Below are 18,530 nucleotides of genomic sequence, written 5' to 3'. Positions count from 1 at the left end.
TTGAAGCGGGCTGTCCATGCTCGGCGACCATCTAACTTAACTGAACTTGAATTGTTTGTCCAAAATACCTTTATCCAGGATCCAGGAACTGATTAAAAGCTACAGGAAGCGACTAGAGGCTGTTATCTTTGCAAAAGGAGGATCTACTAAATATTAATGTCACTTTTCTGTTGAGGTGCCCATACTTTTGCACCGGTCAAATTTTGGTTTAATGCATATTGCACATTTTCTGTTAGTACAATAAACCTCATTTCAATCCTGAAATATTACTGTGTCCATCAGTTATTAGATATATCAAACTGAAATGGCTGCTGCAAACACCAAAATATTTAGAACTAAAAATGATTAAGATTAATAGGGGTGCCCAAACTTTTTCATAGGACTGTATATATCAGTTTGCAGGAAAGTTCTCTGGGTTTATGGCTTCTTTGATCAGTGACGTGGTGTCTAGTGGTTATAAAAGGCCATAAAACCCTGGGCCCTGTTTAAACCTTGTTGGAGAGTGCAAAGGGTCGTCATAAGTTTAAATTCCCATATGAGGCGATCTTTTCTGTCTCTGAAATTCCCCCTTAGTACCAGGATCTTCATATCCTGGGTCATATTATGATTTTGATTACAGAAGTGTTTTGGCACAGGGAGGTCCATTCTTTGCTCTCTAATCGTATGTCTGTGTGAGTTCATCCTCATCCTAAGTGACTGTCCTGTCTCACCTACATACAGGCCCTCAGGACACTTAGTACACAATATCAAATACACTACATTAGGTGTGCTGCAGGTGAAGTTACCTGGGATCTTGTAGTGTCGATCAGAGTTCGGGATCTTTATTTTGTCCGTAGTCAGTATGTGCGGGCAGGTTTTGCACCTCTTCTGTCCACATGGAAATGTTCCTTTGTTAGTTGGAGGTGACAGTGAGCTGCTAATAATCATATTCCTGAGGTTTGGTGGCTGTCTGTAACACAGGAGAGGGGGTTCTGGAAATATGGATTTTAGATGGTTGTCTTTTTGCAGTAGTGGATGTAATCTGCGTGTAATTCCTCTCAGCGTCTCCAGGTGGGGGTTATATGTGACAACCAGGGGCACCCGAGTGTTCTCCTGTTTGGTGTTGTATTTTAATAACTCTGATCTTGGTGTTCTGGTGGCCCTGGTGATTTGGTTATCAATTGTTCTTGGATGGTAGCCCTGCCTCAAGAATGTGTTTTTGAGGCCCCCAATGTGCTTGTCTCTGTCCACCGGGTCTGAACATATACGATGGTATCTGATGGCTTGGCTGTAGACAATGGATTTCTTTATGTGTTTCGGATGAAAGCTATCCCATCTTAGGTAGGTAGGGCGGTCAATCGGCTTCCGATACAGTGATGTCTCAATTTTGTTGTCCTGTATCTTGATGACTGTGTCTAGGAAGTTTATTTCTGAGAAAGAGTGATTGAGCGTCAGGTTGATGGTGGGATGGAACTGGTTGAATTGTTCATGGAAGGTTTTCAGCTGTTGTTCAGACCCAGTCCAAATGATTAGGATATCGTCAATGAAACAGTAGTAGGCCAGAGGCCTGGTGGTGCAGGTGGATAGGAAGTCACTCTCAAGCTTGGCCATGAAGAGATTAGCGTACTGTGGCGCCATTCTGCTCCCCATTGCGGTGCCAGTCTGCTGTAGGTAGATGCAGTCACCAAAAGAGAAGTAATTGTGGGTGAGGATGAATTTTGTGAGTTTCACCACAGCTTCAGCATTCATACCTAGTCTTTCCATGAAAAACTGGCAGGCGTTTACACCACCCTGGTGTGGGATGTTGGAGTACAAGGATTCTACATCCATGGTGGCCAGGATGGTTCCATCTGGAAGGGGACCTATATTGGATAGTTTATTTAATAGGTCTGTAGTATCCTGTAGGTAGCTGGCTGTATCTTTCACTAAAGGTTTGAGGAAGCCCTCCACCCATCCAGAGATCTGTTCAGTAAGAGTCCCAACACATGAGATGATCGGTCTCCCTGGGTTCCCAGGTTTGTGCAGTTTTGGAAGCATATAAAAAGTCCCTGTCCTTGGACTTGCTGGTATGAGGCTGCTTAGGCCTTTGGCTCCATCAGATAGACCGGAGATCACCGTTTTAAGTTTTTTGGAGTATTCCACTGTGGGGTCTGAATCCAACTTGGAGTAGTAGTGTGTGTCATTCAGTTGTCTGTGTGCCTCCTGTATGTAGTCGGATGTGTTCATCATGACTATAGCGCCACCCTTGTCCGCTGGTTTAATGATGATGTCGTTTTCTCAGGGATTTTATGGCCCTTCTTTCCTGGGCACTGATGTTAGATGGCAGTGCTTTATTTGTATCCAGTATAGTTGATTTGACCATGTGTCTAAAACAGTCTATGTAATTATCAAGATGGATATTGCATCCATTGGGAGGAGTCCAATCAGATGTCTCCTTTTTTACAAAGGTTGGACCCTCTGTATGAGTAGATTGGGTTCCCTCTGTGTCATCCGTGTCATGAAAATATTCCCTCAGGCGCAGTCTCCTGAAAAAATCCTCCATGTCACTGCACAGTTCTATTTTGTCCACGGTTTTTGACGGACAAAATGAGAGTCCCCTGGAGTGTACCCCAAATTCTGCTTCAGTGGGTTCATAAGTAGAGAGATTGATCACACAGTTCTTGTGTTTCCAAATCTGAGTGTGAGTGATGGTCCCGTTTGTTAGGTATAGCTTTTGCATTGTGTGTATTCTTATAGACTCCTGCAGCAAGTCTCAGTCTGTGGAGTTTCTTTTGTTTACTGTGAATTAGAGATGTCCGCAGTTTCTCGTAGTATTGTTGCAACATTCTCCTTGAGTTTTCTTCAATGTTGTTCCAATCTGTTTCAATCCCCATTTGGATTTTGCTCTTGACGCTGTACAAATGATGTATAAGATGGTTCCTCAGTCGCTCTGAAGTCCTGTGACATAAGTTTCGTGCATAGTGAGTATTATAGGTGTGTAGGATAGGATTTTCGAGCCAGAGTCCTTTGGGAATTAATTTCTCTTTTTTGCATTTGGATAGGAAGAAGATGTCGCTGTCCAGTTGTGCCCGTTTCTTCAGAAGTGTCTTTAGGTCCATAAAGACATTCCCCTCTCCCTTCATCTCTGCCCCCAGCGTTGACATTCCCCCCTTTCTCCATCTCTGCCCCCAGTATTGACATTCCCCCTCCCTCCATCTCTGCCCCCAGTAATGACATTCTCCCCTCCCTCCATCTCTGCCCCCAGTATTGACATTCCCCCTCCCTCCATCTCTTCCCCCAGCATTGACATTCCCCCCTCCCTCCATCTTTGCCCCAGTATTTACATTCCCCCCTCCCTCCATTTCTGCCCGCAATTTTGACATTCCCCCCTCCCTCCATCTCTGCCCCCAATATTGACATTCCCCCTCCCTCCATCTCTGCCCCCAGCGTTGACATTCCACCCTCCCTCCATTTCTGCCCCCAGCGTTGACATTCCCTCCTCCCTCCATCTCTGCCCCCAGTATTGACATTCCCCCCTCCCTCCATCTCTGCCCCCAGCATTGACATTCCACTCTCCCTCCATCTCTGCCCCCAGTATTGACATTCCCCCCTCCCTCCATCTCTGCCCCCAGTATTGACATTCCCCCCTCCCTCCATCTCTGCCCCCAGCATTGACATTCCACTCTCCCTCCATCTCTGCCCCCAGTATTGGCAATCCCCCCTCCCTCCATCTCCGCTCCCAGCATTGGCATTCCCCCCTCCCTCCAACTCTGCCCCCAGCGTTGACATTCCCCTTTCCCTCCATCTCTGCCCTTAGCGTTGACATCCCCCCTCCCTCCATCTCTGCCCCAGTACTGACATTCCCCCCTCCCTCCATCTCTGCCCCCAGCATTGACATTCCCCCCTCCCTCCATCTCTACCCCCAGCATTGACATTCCCCCTCCCTCCATTTCTGCTCCCAGCGTTGACATTCCCCCTCCCTTCATCTCTGCCCCCAGCATTGACATTCCCCACTCCCTCCATTTCTGCCCCCGGCGTTGACATTTCCCCCTCCCTCCATCTCTGCCCCAGTCTTGAATTTCCTACCTGCCTCCATCTGTGCCCCCAGTCTCGACATTTCCCTTCCCTCCATCTCTGCCCCCAGCGTTGACATTCCCCCCTCCACCCATCTCTGCCCCCAGCATTAACATTCCCCCTCCCTCCATTTCTGCCCCCAGCGTTGACATTCCCCCTCCCTCCATCTCTGCCCCCAGCATTAACATTCCCCACTCCCTCCATTTTTGCCCCCGGCGTTGACATTCCCCCCTCCCTCCATCTCTGCCCCAGTCTTGAATTTCCTACCTGCCTCCTTCTGTGCCTCAAGTCTCGATATTTCCCCTCCCTCCATCATTGCCCCCAGCGTTGACATTCCCCCCTCCCTGCATCTCTGCCCCCAGCATTGACATTCCCCCCTCCCTCCATCTCTACCCCGAGCATTGACATTCCCCCTCCCTCCATTTCTGCTCCCAGCGTTGACATTCCCCCTCCCTTCATCTCTGCCCCCAGCATTGACATTCCCCACTCCCTCCATTTCTGCCCCCGGCGTTGACATTCCCCCCTCCCTCCATCTCTGCCCCAGTCTTGAATTTCCTACCTGCCTCCATCTGTGCCCCCAGTCTTGACATTTCCCTTCCCTCCATCTCTGCCCCCAGCGTTGACATTCCCCCCTCCCTCCATCTCTGCCCCCAGCATTGACATTCCCCCTCCCTCCATTTCTGCCCCCAGCGTTGACATTCCCCCTCCCTCCATCTCTGCCCCCAGCATTAACATTCCCCACTCCCTCCATTTTTGCCCCCGGCGTTGACATTCCCCCCTCCCTCCATCTCTGCCCCAGTCTTGAATTTCCTACCTGCCTCCTTCTGTGCCTCAAGTCTCGATATTTCCCCTCCCTCCATCATTGCCCCCAGCGTTGACATTCCCCCCTCCCTCCATCTCTGCCCCCAGTATTGACATTTTCCCCCCTCCCTCCATTTCTGCCCGCAATATTGACATTCCCCACTCCCTCCATCTCTGCCCCCAGTATTGACATTTTCCACCCTCCCTCCATTTCTGCCCGCAATATTGACATTCCCCACTCCCTCCATTTCTTTTTTTTTTTTAATGTAGACTGTGAGCCCCACATAGAGCTCACAATGTACATTTTCCCCTATCAGTATGTCTTTTGGAATATGGGATGGAAATCCATGCAAACACGGGGAGAACATAAAAACTCCATGCAGATGGTTTATTGCCCTTGGTGGGATTTGAACACCAGGGCTCCAGCGCTGCAAGGCTGCAGTGCTAACCACTGAGCCACCGTGTGGCCCCCACTCCCTCCATTTCTGCCCCCGGCGTTGACATTCCCCCCTCCCTCCATCTCTGCCCCAATCTTGAATTTCCTACCTGCCTCCATCTGTGCCCCAAGTCTCGATATTTCCCCTCCCTCCATCTCTGCCCCCAGCGTTGACATTCCCCCCTACCTCCATCTCTGCCCCCAGTATTGACATTCCCCCCTCCCTCCATCTCTGCCCCCAATATTGACATTCCCCCTCCCTCCATCTCTGCCCCCAGTGTTGACATTCCTCCCTCCATTTCTGCCCCCAGCGTTGACATTCCCCCCTCCCTCCATCTCTGCCCCAAGCGTTGACATTCCCCCTCCCTCCATTTCTGCCCCCAGCATTGACATTCCCCCCTACCTCCATCTCTGCCCCCAGTATTGACATTCCCCCCTCCCTCTTCTCTGCCCCCAATATTGACATTCCCCCTCCCTCCATCTCTGCCCCCAGTGTTGACATTCCTCCCTCCATTTCTGCCCCCAGCGTTGACATTCCCCCCTCCCTCCATCTCTGCCCCAAGCGTTGACATTCCCCCTCCCTCCATCTCAGCCCCCAGGCATGACATTCTCCCATCCCTCTATTTCTGCCCCCAATATTGACATTCCCCTTCCCTCCATCTGTGCCCCCAGGCTTGAAATTACCCCCCTCCCTCCATCTCTGCCCCCAGCATTGACATTCCCCCCTGCCTCCATTTCTGCCCCCAGCGTTGACATTCCCCCATCCCTCCATCTCTGCCCCAGTCTTGAATTTACAGCCTTCCTCCATCTGTGCCCCCAGTCTTGACATCCCCCCTCCCTCCATCTCTGCCCCAATATTGACATTCCCCCCTCCCTCCATCTCTTCCCCCAGCGTTAACATTCCCCCCTCCCTCCATTTCTGCCCCCAGCGTTGACATTCTCCTCTCCCTCCATCTCTGCCCCAGTCTTGAATTTCCTTCTTGCCTCCATCTGTGCCCCAAGTCTCAATATTTCTCCTCCCTCCATCTCTGCCCCCAGCGTTGACATTCCCCCCTCCCTCCATCTCTGCCCCCAGTATTGACATTACCCCCTCCCTCCATCTCTGCCCCCAAAATTGACATTCCCCCTCCCTCCATTTCTGCCCCCACCGTTGACATTCCCCCCTCCCTCCATCTCTGCCCCAAGCGTTGACATTCCCCCTCCCTCCATTTCTGCCCCCAGCATTGACATTCCCCCTCTCTCCATCTCTGCCCCTAGTATTGACATTACCCCCTCCATCCATCTCTGCCCCCAGTATTGACATTCCCCCCTCCCTCCATCTCTGCCCCCAGTCTTGACATTCCCCCTCCCTCCATCTCTGCCCCCAGGCATGACATTCTCCCATCCCTCGATTTCTGCCCCCAATATTGACATTTCCCTTCCCTCCATCTGTGCCCCCAGGCTTGAGATTACCCCCACCCTCCATCTCTGCCCCCAGCATTGACATTCCCCCCTGCCTCCATTTCTGCCCCCAGCGTTGACATTCCCCCATCCCTCCATCTCTGCCCCAGTCTTGAATTTCCCTCCTCCCTCCATCTGTGCCCCCAGTCTTGACATCCCCCTCCCTCCATCTCTGCCCCAATATTGACATTCCCCCCTCCCTCCATCTCTTCCCCCAGCGTTAACATTCCCCCCTCCCTCCATTTCTGCCCCCAGCGTTGACATTCTCCTCTTCCTCGATCTCTGCCCCAGTCTTGAATTTCCTACCTGCCTCCATCTGTGCCCCAAGTCTCAATATTTCCCCTCCCTCCCTCTCTGCCCCTAGCGTTGACATTCCCCCCTCCCTCCATCTCTGCCCCCAGTATTGACATTCCCCCCTCCCTCCATCTCTGCCCCCAGTCTTGACATTCCCCCTCCCTCCATCTCTGCCCCCAGGCATGACATTCTCCCATCCCTCTATTTCTGCCCCCAATATTGACATTTCCCTTCCCTCCATCTGTGCCCCCAGGCTTGAGATTACCCCCTCCCTCCATCTCTGCCCCCAGCATTGACATTCCCCCCTGCCTCCATTTCTGCCCCCAGCGTTGACATTCCCCCATCCCTCCATCTCTGCCCCAGTCTTGAATTTCCCACCTCCCTCCATCTGTGCCCCGTCTTGACATCCCCCCTCCCTCCATCTCTGCCCCAATATTGACATTCCCCCCTCCCTCCATCTCTTCCCCCAGCGTTGACATTCCCCCTTCCTCCATTTCTGCCCCCAGCATTGACATTCTCCCCTCCCTCCATCTCTGCCCCCAGCGTTGACATTCCCCCTCCCTCCATCTCTGCCCCAGCGTTGACATTCCCCCTCCCTCCATTTCTGCCCCCAGCATTGACATCCCCCCCCTCCATCTCTGCCCCCAGCGTTGACATTCTCCCCTCCCTCCATTACTGCCCCCAGTGTTAACATTCTCCCCTCCCTCCATCTCTGCCTTCAGCATTGACATTCCCCCTCCCTCCATCTCTGCCCCAGCGTTGATATTACCCCTCCCTCCATTTCTGCCCCCAGCATTGACATTCCCCCTCCCTCCATCTCTGCCCCCAGCGTTGACATTCCCCCTCCCTCCATTTCTGGCCCCAGCGTTAACATTCTCCCCTCCCTCCATCTCTGCCCCCAGCGTTGACATTCCCCCTCCCTCCATCTCTGCCCCTAGCGTTGACAATCCTCCCTCCCTCCATCTCTGCCCCCAGCGTTGACATTCCCCCCTCCCTCCATCTCTGCCCCAGCGTTGACATTCCCCCTCCCTCAATTTCTGCCCCCAGCATTGACATTCCCCCTCCCTCCATCTCTGCCCCCAGCGTTGACATTCCCCCCTCCCTCCATCTCTGCCCCCAGTATTGACATTCCACTCTCCCTCCATCTCTGCCCCCAGCATTGACATTCCCCCCTCCCTCCATCTCTGCTCACAGCATTGGCATTCCCCCCTCCCTCCATCTCTGCCCCCAGCGTTGACATTCCCCCTCCCTCCATCTCTGCCCCTAGCGTTGAAATTCCCCCCTCCCTCCATCTCTGCCCCCAGCGTTGACATTCCCCCCTCCCTCCATCTCTGCCCCAGCGTTGACATTCCCCCTCCCTCCATTTCTGCCCCCAGCGTTGACATTCCCCCCTCCCTCCATCTCTGCCCCAGCGTTGACATTACCCCTCCCTCCATTTCTGCCCTCAGCATTGACATTCCCCCTCCCTCCATCTCTGCCCCCAGCGTTGACATTCCCCCTCCCTCCATTTCTGGCTCCAGCGTTAACATTCTTCCCTCCCTCCATCTCTGCCCCCAGCGTTGACATTCCTCCTCCCTCCATCTCTGCCCCTAGCGTTGACATTCCCCCCTCCCTCCATCTCTGCCCCCAGCGTTGACATTCCTCCTCCCTCCATCTCTGCCCCTAGCGTTGACATTCCCCCCTCCCTCCATTTCTGCCCCCACCGTTGACATTCCCCCCTCCCTCCATCTCTGCCCCAAGTGTTGACATTCCCCCTCCCTCCATTTCTGCCCCCAGCATTGACATTCCCCCTCTCTCCATCTCTGCCCCTAGTATTGACATTACCCCCTCCATCCATCTCTGCCCCCAGTATTGACATTCCCCCCTCCCTCCATCTCTGCCCCCAGTCTTGACATTCCCCCTCCCTCCATCTCTGCCCCCAGGCATGACATTCTCCCATCCCTCGATTTCTGCCCCCAATATTGACATTTCCCTTCCCTCCATCTGTGCCCCCAGGCTTGAGATTACCCCCACCCTCCATCTCTGCCCCCAGCATTGACATTCCCCCCTGCCTCCATTTCTGCCCCCAGCGTTGACATTCCCCCATCCCTCCATCTCTGCCCCAGTCTTGAATTTCCCTCCTCCCTCCATCTGTGCCCCCAGTCTTGACATCCCCCTCCCTCCATCTCTGCCCCAATATTGACATTCCCCCCTCCCTCCATCTCTTCCCCCAGCGTTAACATTCCCCCCTCCCTCCATTTCTGCCCCCAGCGTTGACATTCTCCTCTTCCTCGATCTCTGCCCCAGTCTTGAATTTCCTACCTGCCTCCATCTGTGCCCCAAGTCTCAATATTTCCCCTCCCTCCCTCTCTGCCCCTAGCGTTGACATTCCCCCCTCCCTCCATCTCTGCCCCCAGTATTGACATTCCCCCCTCCCTCCATCTCTGCCCCCAGTCTTGACATTCCCCCTCCCTCCATCTCTGCCCCCAGGCATGACATTCTCCCATCCCTCTATTTCTGCCCCCAATATTGACATTTCCCTTCCCTCCATCTGTGCCCCCAGGCTTGAGATTACCCCCTCCCTCCATCTCTGCCCCCAGCATTGACATTCCCCCCTGCCACCATTTCTGCCCCCAGCGTTGACATTCCCCCATCCCTCCATCTCTGCCCCAGTCTTGAATTTCCCACCTCCCTCCATCTGTGCCCCGACTTGACATCCCCCCTCCCTCCATCTCTGCCCCAATATTGACATTCCCCCCTCCCTCCATCTCTTCCCCCAGCGTTGACATTCCCCCTTCCTCCATTTCTGCCCCCAGCATTGACATTCTCCCCTCCCTCCATCTTTGCCCCCAGCGTTGACATTCCCCCTCCCTCCATCTCTGCCCCAGCGTTGACATTCCCCCTCCCTCCATTTCTGCCCCCAGCATTGACATCCCCTCCCTCCATCTCTGCCCCCAGCGTTGACATTCTCCCCTCCCTCCATTACTGCCCCCAGTGTTGACATTCTCCCCTCCCTCCATCTCTGCCTTCAGCGTTGACATTCCCCCCTCCCTCCATCTCTGCCCCAGCGTTGATATTACCCCTCCCTCCATTTCTGCCCCCAGCATTGACATTCCCCCTCCCTCCATCTCTGCCCCCAGCGTTGACATTCCCCCTCCCTCCATTTCTGGCCCCAGCGTTAACATTCTCCCCTCCCTCCATCTCTGCCCCCAGCGTTGACATTCCCCCTCCCTCCATCTCTGCCCCTAGCGTTGACAATCCTCCCTCCCTCCATCTCTGCCCCCAGCGTTGACATTCCCCCCTCCCTCCATCTCTGCCCCAGCGTTGACATTCCCCCTCCCTCAATTTCTGCCCCCAGCATTGACATTCCCCCTCCCTCCATCTCTGCCCCCAGCGTTGACATTCCCCCCTCCCTCCATCTCTGCCCCCAGTATTGACATTCCACTCTCCCTCCATCTCTGCCCCCAGCATTGACATTCCCCCCTCCCTCCATCTCTGCTCACAGCATTGGCATTCCCCCCTCCCTCCATCTCTGCCCCCAGCGTTGACATTCCCCCTCCCTCCATCTCTGCCCCTAGCGTTGAAATTCCCCCCTCCCTCCATCTCTGCCCCCAGCGTTGACATTCCCCCCTCCCTCCATCTCTGCCCCAGCGTTGACATTCCCCCTCCCTCCATTTCTGCCCCCAGCGTTGACATTCCCCCCTCCCTCCATCTCTGCCCCAGCGTTGACATTACCCCTCCCTCCATTTCTGCCCTCAGCATTGACATTCCCCCTCCCTCCATCTCTGCCCCCAGCGTTGACATTCCCCCTCCCTCCATTTCTGGCTCCAGCGTTAACATTCTTCCCTCCCTCCATCTCTGCCCCCAGCGTTGACATTCCCCCTCCCTCCATCTCTGCCCCTAGCGTTGACATTCCCCCCTCCCTCCATCTCTGCCCCCAGCGTTGACATTCCCCCCTCCCTCCATCTCTGCCCCAGCGTTGACATTCCCCCTCCCTCCATTTCTGCCCCCAGCGTTGACATTCCCCCTCCCTCCATCTCTGCCCCCAGCTTTGACATTCCCCCCTCCCTCCATCTCTGCCCCCAGTATTGACATTCCACTCTCCCTCCATCTCTGCCCCCAGCATTGACATTCCCCCCTCCCTCCATCTCTGCTCCCAGCATTGGCATTCCCCCCCTCCCTTCAACTCTGCCGCCAGCGTTGACATTCCCCTTTCCCTCCATCTCTGCCCTTAGCGTTGACATCCCCCTCCCTCCATCTCTGACCCTAGTTTGACATTCCCCCCTCCCTCCATCTCTGCCCCCAGCGTTGACATTCCCCCCTCCCTCCATCTCTACCCCCAGCATTGACATTCCCCCTCCCTCCATCTCTGCCCCAGTCTTGAATTTCCTACCTGCCTCCTTCTCTGCCTCAAGTCTCGATATTTCCCCTCCCTCCATCATTGCCCCCAGCGTTGACATTCCCCCCTTCCTCCATTTCTGCCCCCAGCATTGACATTCTCCCCTCCCTCCATCTCTGCCCCTAGCGTTGACATTCCCCCTCCCTCCATCTCTGCCCCAGCGTTGACATTCCCCCTCCCTCCATTTCTGCCCCCAGCATTGACATTCCCCCCCCTCCATCTCTGCCCCCAGCGTTGACATTCTCCCCTCCCTCCATTTCTGCCCCCAGCGTTGACATTCTCCCCTCTCTCCATCTCTGCCACCAGCGTTGACATTCCCCCCTCCCTCCATCTCTGCCCCAGCTTTGACATTACCCCTCCCTCCATTTCTGCCCCCAGCATTGACATACCCCCTCCCTCCATCTCTGCCCCCAGCATTGACATTCCCCCTCCCTCCATTTCTGGCCCCAGCGTTAACATTCTCCCCTCCCTCCATCTATGCCCCCAGCGTTGACATTCCCCCTCCCTCCATCTCTGCCCCTAGCGTTGACATTCCCCCCTCCCTCCATCTCTGCCCCCAGCTTTGACATTCCCCCCTCCCTCCATCTCTGCCCCAGTGTTGACATTCCCCCCTCCCTCCATCTCTGCCCCCAGCGTTGACATTCCCCCCTCCCTCCATCTCTGCCCCAGCGTTGACATTCCCCCTCCCTCCATTTCTGCCCCAGCGTTGACATTCCCCCCTCCCTCCATCTCTACCCCCAGTATTGACATTCCACTCTCCCTCCATCTCTGCCCCCAGCATTGACATTCCCCCCTCCCTCCATCTCTGCTCCCAGCATTGACATTCCCCCCTCCCTCCAACTCTGCCGCCAGCGTTGACATTCCCCTTTCCCTCCATCTCTGCCCATAGCGTTGACATCCCCTCCCTCCATCTCTGCCCCAGTATTGACATTCCCCTCTCTCCATCTCTGACCCTACTATTGACATTCCCCCCACCCTCCATCTCTGCCCCCAGCGTTGACATTCCCCCCTCCCTCCATCTCTAGCCCCAGCATTGACATTTCCCCTCCCTCCATCTCTGCCCCAGTCTTGAATTTCCTACCTGCCTCCTTCTGTGCCTCAAGTCTCGATATTTCCCCTCCCTCCATCATTGCCCCCAGCGTTGACATTCCCCCCTCCCTCCATCTCTGCCCCCAGTATTGACATTTTCCCCCCTCCCTCCATTTCTGCCCGCAATATTGACATTCCCCACTCCCTCCATTTCTACCCCCGGCGTTGACATTCCCCCCTCCCTCCATCTCTGCCCCAGTCTTGAATTTCCTACCTGCCTCCATCTGTGCCCCAAGTCTCGATATTTCCCCTCCCTCTATCTCTGCCCCCAGCGTTGACATTCCCCCCTCCCTCCATCTCTGCCCCCAGTTTTGACATTCCACCCTCCCTCCACCTCTGCCCCCAGTATTGACATTTTCCCCCCTCCCTCCATTTCTGCCCGCAATATTGACAATCCCCACTCCCTCCATTTCTGACCCCGGCGTTGACATTTTCCCCTCCCTCCATCTCTGCCCCAGTCTTGAATTTCCTACCTGCCTCCATCTGTGCCCCAAGTCTCGATATTTCCCCTCCCTCCATCTCTGCCCCCAGCGTTGACATTCCCCCCTCCCTCCATCTCTGCCCCCAGTATTGACATTCCCCCTCCCTCCATCTCTGCCACCAGGTATGACATTCTCCCATCCCTCTATTTCTGCCCCCAATATCGACATTTCCCTTCCCTCCATCTGTGCCCCCAGGCTTGAGATTACCCCCTCCCTCCATCTCTGCCCCCAGCATTGACATTCCCCCCTGCCTCCATTTCTGCCCCCAGCGTTGACATTCCCCCATCCCTCCATCTCTGCCCCAGTCTTGAATTTCCCGCCTCCCTCCATCTGTGCCCCCAGTCTTGACATCCCCCTCCCTCCATCTCTGCCCCAGTCTTGAATTTCCTACCTGCCTCCATCTGTGCCCCAAGTCTCGATATTTCCCCTCCCTCCATCTTTGCCCCCAGCATTGACATTCCCCCCTGCCTCCATTTCTGCCCCCAGCGTTGACATTCCCCCATCCCTTCATCTCTGCCCCAGTCTTGAATTTCCCGCCTCCCTCCATCTGTGCCCCCAGTCTTGACATCCCCCCTCCCTCCATCTCTGCCCCAATATTGACATTCCCCCCTCCCTCCATCTCTTCCCCCAGCGTTAACATTCCCCCCTCCCTCCATTTCTGCCCCCAGCGTTGACATTCTCCTCTCCCTCCATCTCTGCCCCAGTCTTGAATTTCCTACCTGCCTCCATCTGTGCCCCAAGTCTCAATATTTCCCCTCCCTCCATCTCTGCCCCCAGCGTTGACATTGCCCCCTCCTTCCATCTCTGCCCCCAGTATTGACATTCCCCCCTCCCTCCATCTCTGCCCCCAATATTGACATTCCCCCTCCCTCCATTTCTGCCCCCACCGTTGACATTCCCCCCTCCCTCCATCTCTGCCCCAAGCGTTGACATTCCCCCTCCCTCCATTTCTGCCCCCAGCATTGACATTCCCCCTCTCTCCATCTCTGCCCCCAGTATTGACATTCCCCCCTCCCTCCATCTCTGCCCCCAGTATTGACATTCCCCCCTCCCTCCATCTCTGCCCCCAGGCATGACATTCTCCCATCCCTCTATTTCTGCCCCCAATATTGACATTTCCCTTCCCTCCATCTGTGCCCCCAGGCTTGAGATTACCCCCTCCCTCTATCTCTGCCCCCAGCATTGACATTCCCCCCTGCCTCCATTTCAGCCCCCAGCGTTGACATTCCCCCATCCCTCCATCTCTGCCACAGTCTTGAATTTCCCACCTCCCTCCATCAGTGCCCCCAGTCTTGACATCCCCCCTCCCTCCATCTCTGCCCCAATATTGACATTCCCCCCTCCCTCCATCTCTTCCCCCAGCGTTGACATTCCCCCCTTACTCCATTTCTGCCCCCAGCGTTGACATTCTCCCCTCCCTCCATCTCTGCCCCCAGCGTTGACATTCCCCCCTCCCTCCCTCCAACTCTGCCCCAGCGTTGACATTCCCCCTCCCTCCATTTTTGCCCCCAGCATTGACATTCCCCCTCCCTCCATCTCTGCCCCCAGTGTTGACATTCACCCCTCCCTCCATTTCTGCCCCCAGCGTTGACATTCTCCCCTCCCTCCATCTCTGCCCCCAGCGTTGACATTCCCCCTCCCTCCATCTCTGCTCCAGCGTTGACATTCCCCCTCCCTCCATTTCTGCCCCCAGCATTGACATTTGCCCTCCCTCCATCTCTGCCCCCAGCGTTGACATTCCCCCTCCCTCCATTTCTGCCCCAGCGTTGACATTCTCCCCTTCCTCCATCTCTGCCCCCAGCATTGACATTCCCCCCTCCCTCCATCTCTGCTCCCAGCATTGGCATTTCCCCCTCCCTCCAACTCTGCCGCCAGCGTTGACATTCCCCTTTCCCTCCATTTCTGCCCCCAGCATTGACATTCCCCCTCTCTCCATCTCTGCCCCCAGTATTGACATTCCCCCCTCCCTCCATCTCTGCCCCCAGTATTGACATTCCCCCCTCCCTCCATCTCTGCCCCCAGGCATGACATTCTCCCATCCCTCTATTTCTGCCCCCAATATTGACATTTCCCTTCCCTCCATCTGTGCCCCCAGGCTTGAGATTACCCCCTCCCTCTATCTCTGCCCCCAGCATTGACATTCCCCCCTGCCTCCATTTCAGCCCCCAGCGTTGACATTCCCCCATCCCTCCATCTCTGCCACAGTCTTGAATTTCCCACCTCCCTCCATCATTGCCCCCAGTCTTGACATCCCCCCTCCCTCCATCTCTGCCCCAATTTTGACATTCCGCCCTCCCTCCATCTCTTCCCCCAGCGTTGACATTCCCCCCTTACTCCATTTCTGCCCCCAGCGTTGACATTCTCCCCTCCCTCCATCTCTGCCCCCAGCGTTGACATTCCCCCCTCCCTCCCTCCAACTCTGCCCGAGCGTTGACATTCCCCCTCCCTCTATTTTTGCCCCCAGCATTGACATTCCCCCTCCCTCCATCTCTGCCCCCAGTGTTGACATTCACCCCTCCCTCCATTTCTGCCCCCAGCGTTGACATTCTCCCCTCCCTCCATCTCTGCCCCCAGCGTTGACATTCCCCCTCCCTCCATCTCTGCTCCAGCGTTGACATTCCCCCTCCCTCCATTTCTGCCCCCAGCATTGACATTCGCCCTCCCTCCATCTCTGCCCCCAGCGTTGACATTCCCCCTCCCTCCATTTCTGCCCCCAGCGTTGACATTCTCCCCTTCCTCCATCTCTGCCCCCAGCATTGACATTCCCCCCTCCCTCCATCTCTGCTCCCAGCATTGGCATTTCCCCCTCCCTCCAACTCTGCCGCCAGCGTTGACATTCCCCTTTCCCTCCATCTCTGCCCTTAGCGTTGACATCCCCCCTCCCTCCATCTCTGCCCCAGTATTGACATTCCCCTCTCTCCATCTCTGACCCCAGTATTGACATTCCCCCCTACCTCCATCTCTGCCCCCAGCGTTGACATTCCCCCCTCCCTCCATCTCTACCCCCAGCATTGACATTCCCCCTCCCTCCATTTCTGCCCCCAGCGTTGACATTCCCCCTCCCATCATCTCTGCCCCCAGCATTGACATTCCCCACTCCCTCCATTTCTGCCCTCAGCGTTGACATTCCCCCCTCCCTCCATCTCTGCCCCAGTCTTGAATTTCCTACCTGCCTCCATCTGTGCCCCCAGTCTCGACATTTCCCCTCCCTCCATCTCTGCCCCCAGCGTTGACATTCCCCCTCCCTTCATCTCTGCCCCCAGCATTGACATTCCCCACTCCCTCCATTTCTGCCTTCGGCGTTGACATTCCCCCCTCCCTCTATCTCTGCCCCCAGCATTGACATTCCCCCCTGCCTCCATTTCAGCCCCCAGCGTTGACATTCCCCCATCCCTCCATCTCTGCCACAGTCTTGAATTTCCCACCTCCCTCCATCAGTGCCCCCAGTCTTGACATCCCCCCTCCCTCCATCTCTGCCCCAATATTGACATTCCCCCCTCCCTCCATCTCTTCCCCCAGCGTTGACATTCCCCCCTTACTCCATTTCTGCCCCCAGCGTTGACATTCTCCCCTCCCTCCATCTCTGCCCCCAGCGTTGACATTCCCCCCTCCCTCCCTCCAACTCTGCCCCAGCGTTGACATTCCCCCTCCCTCCATTTTGCCCCCAGCATTGACATTCCCCCTCCCTCCATCTCTGCCCCCAGTGTTGACATTCACCCCTCCCTCCATTTCTGCCCCCAGCGTTGACATTCCCCCTCCCTCCATCTCTGCTCCAGCGTTGACATTCCCCCTCCCTCCATTTCTGCCCCCAGCATTGACATTCGCCCTCCCTCCATCTCTGCCCCCAGCGTTGACATTCCCCCTCCCTCCATTTCTGCCCCCAGCATTGACATTCTCCCCTTCCTCCATCTCTGCCCCCAGCATTGACATTCCCCCCTCCCTCCATCTCTGCTCTCAGCATTGGCATTTCCCCCTCCCTCCAACTCTGCCGCCAGCGTTGACATTCCCCTTTCCCTCCATCTCTGCCCTTAGCGTTGACATCCCCCCTCCCTCCATCTCTACCCCCAGCATTGACATTCCCCCTCCCTCCATTTCTGCCCCCAGCGTTGACATTCCCCCTCCCATCATCATTGCCCCCAGCATTAACATTCCCCACTCCCTCCATTTTTGCCCCCGGCGTTGACATTCCCCCCTCCCTCCATCTCTGCCCCAGTCTTGAATTTCCTACCTGCCTCCTTCTGTGCCTCAAGTCTCGATATTTCCCCTCCCTCCATCATTGCCCCCAGTGTTGACATTCCCCCCTCCCTCCATCTCTGCCCCCAGTAATGACATTTTCCCCCCTCCCTCCATTTCTGCCCACAATATTGACATTCCCCTCTCTCCATCTCTGACCCCAGTATTGACATTCCCCCCACCTCCATCTCTGCCCCCAGCATTGACATTCCCCCCTCCCTCCATCTCTACCCCCAGCATTGACATTCCCCCTCCCTCCATTTCTGCCCCCAGCGTTGACATTCCCCCTCCCATCATCTCTGCCCCAGCATTGACATTCCCCACTCCCTCCATTTCTGCCCTCAGCGTTGACATTCCCCCCTCCCTCCATCTCTGCCCCAGTCTTGAATTTCTCACCTGCCTCCATCTGTGCCCCCAGTCTCGACATTTCCCCTCCCTCCATCTCTTCCCCCAGTGTTGACATTCCCCCTCCCTTCATCTCTGCCCCCAGCATTGACATTCCCCACTCCCTCCATTTCTGCCTTCGGCGTTGACATTCCCCCCTCCCTCCATCTCTGCCCCAGTCTTGAATTTCCTACCTGCCTCCATCTGTGCCCCAAGTCTCGATATTTCCCCTCCCTCCATCTCTGCCCCCAGCATTGACATTCCCCCTCCCTTCATCTCTGCCCCCAGCATTGACATTCCCCACTCCCTCCATTTCTGCCCCCGGCGTTGACATTCCCCCCTACCTCCATCTCTGCCCCAGTCTTGAATTTCCAACCTGCCTCCATCTGCGCCCCCAGTCTCGACATTTCCCCTCCCTCCATCTCTGCCCCCAGCGTTGACATTCCCCCCTCCCTCCATCTCTGCCCCCAGCATTGACATTCCCCCTCCCTCCATTTCTGCCCCCAGCATTGACATTCCCCCTCCCTCCATCTCTGCCCCCAGCATTAACATTCCCCACTCCCTCCATTTTTGCCCCCGGCGTTGACATTCCCCCCTCCCTCCATCTCTGCCCCAGTCTTGAATTTCCTACCTGCCTCCTTCTGTGCCTCAAGTCTCGATATTTCCCCTCCCTCCATCATTGCCCCCAGCGTTGACATTCCCCCCTCCCTCAATCTCTGCCCCCAGTATTGACATTTTCCCCCCTCCCTCCATTTCTGCCCACAATATTGACATTACCCACTCCCTCCATTTCTGCCCCTGGCGTTGACATTCCCCCCTCCCTCCATCTCTGCCCCCATCTTGAATTTCCTACCTGCCTCCATCTGTGCCCCAAGTCTTGATATTTCCCCTCCCTCCATCTCTGCCCCCAGCGTTGACATTCCCCCCTCCCTCCATCTCTGCCCCCAGTATTGACATTCCA

The sequence above is a fragment of the Leptodactylus fuscus genome, chromosome 6 (assembly GCF_031893055.1).
Source record: "Leptodactylus fuscus isolate aLepFus1 chromosome 6, aLepFus1.hap2, whole genome shotgun sequence".
Classification (NCBI taxonomy): Eukaryota; Metazoa; Chordata; class Amphibia; order Anura; family Leptodactylidae; genus Leptodactylus; species Leptodactylus fuscus.
This window is presented reverse-complemented; position numbering follows the sequence as displayed.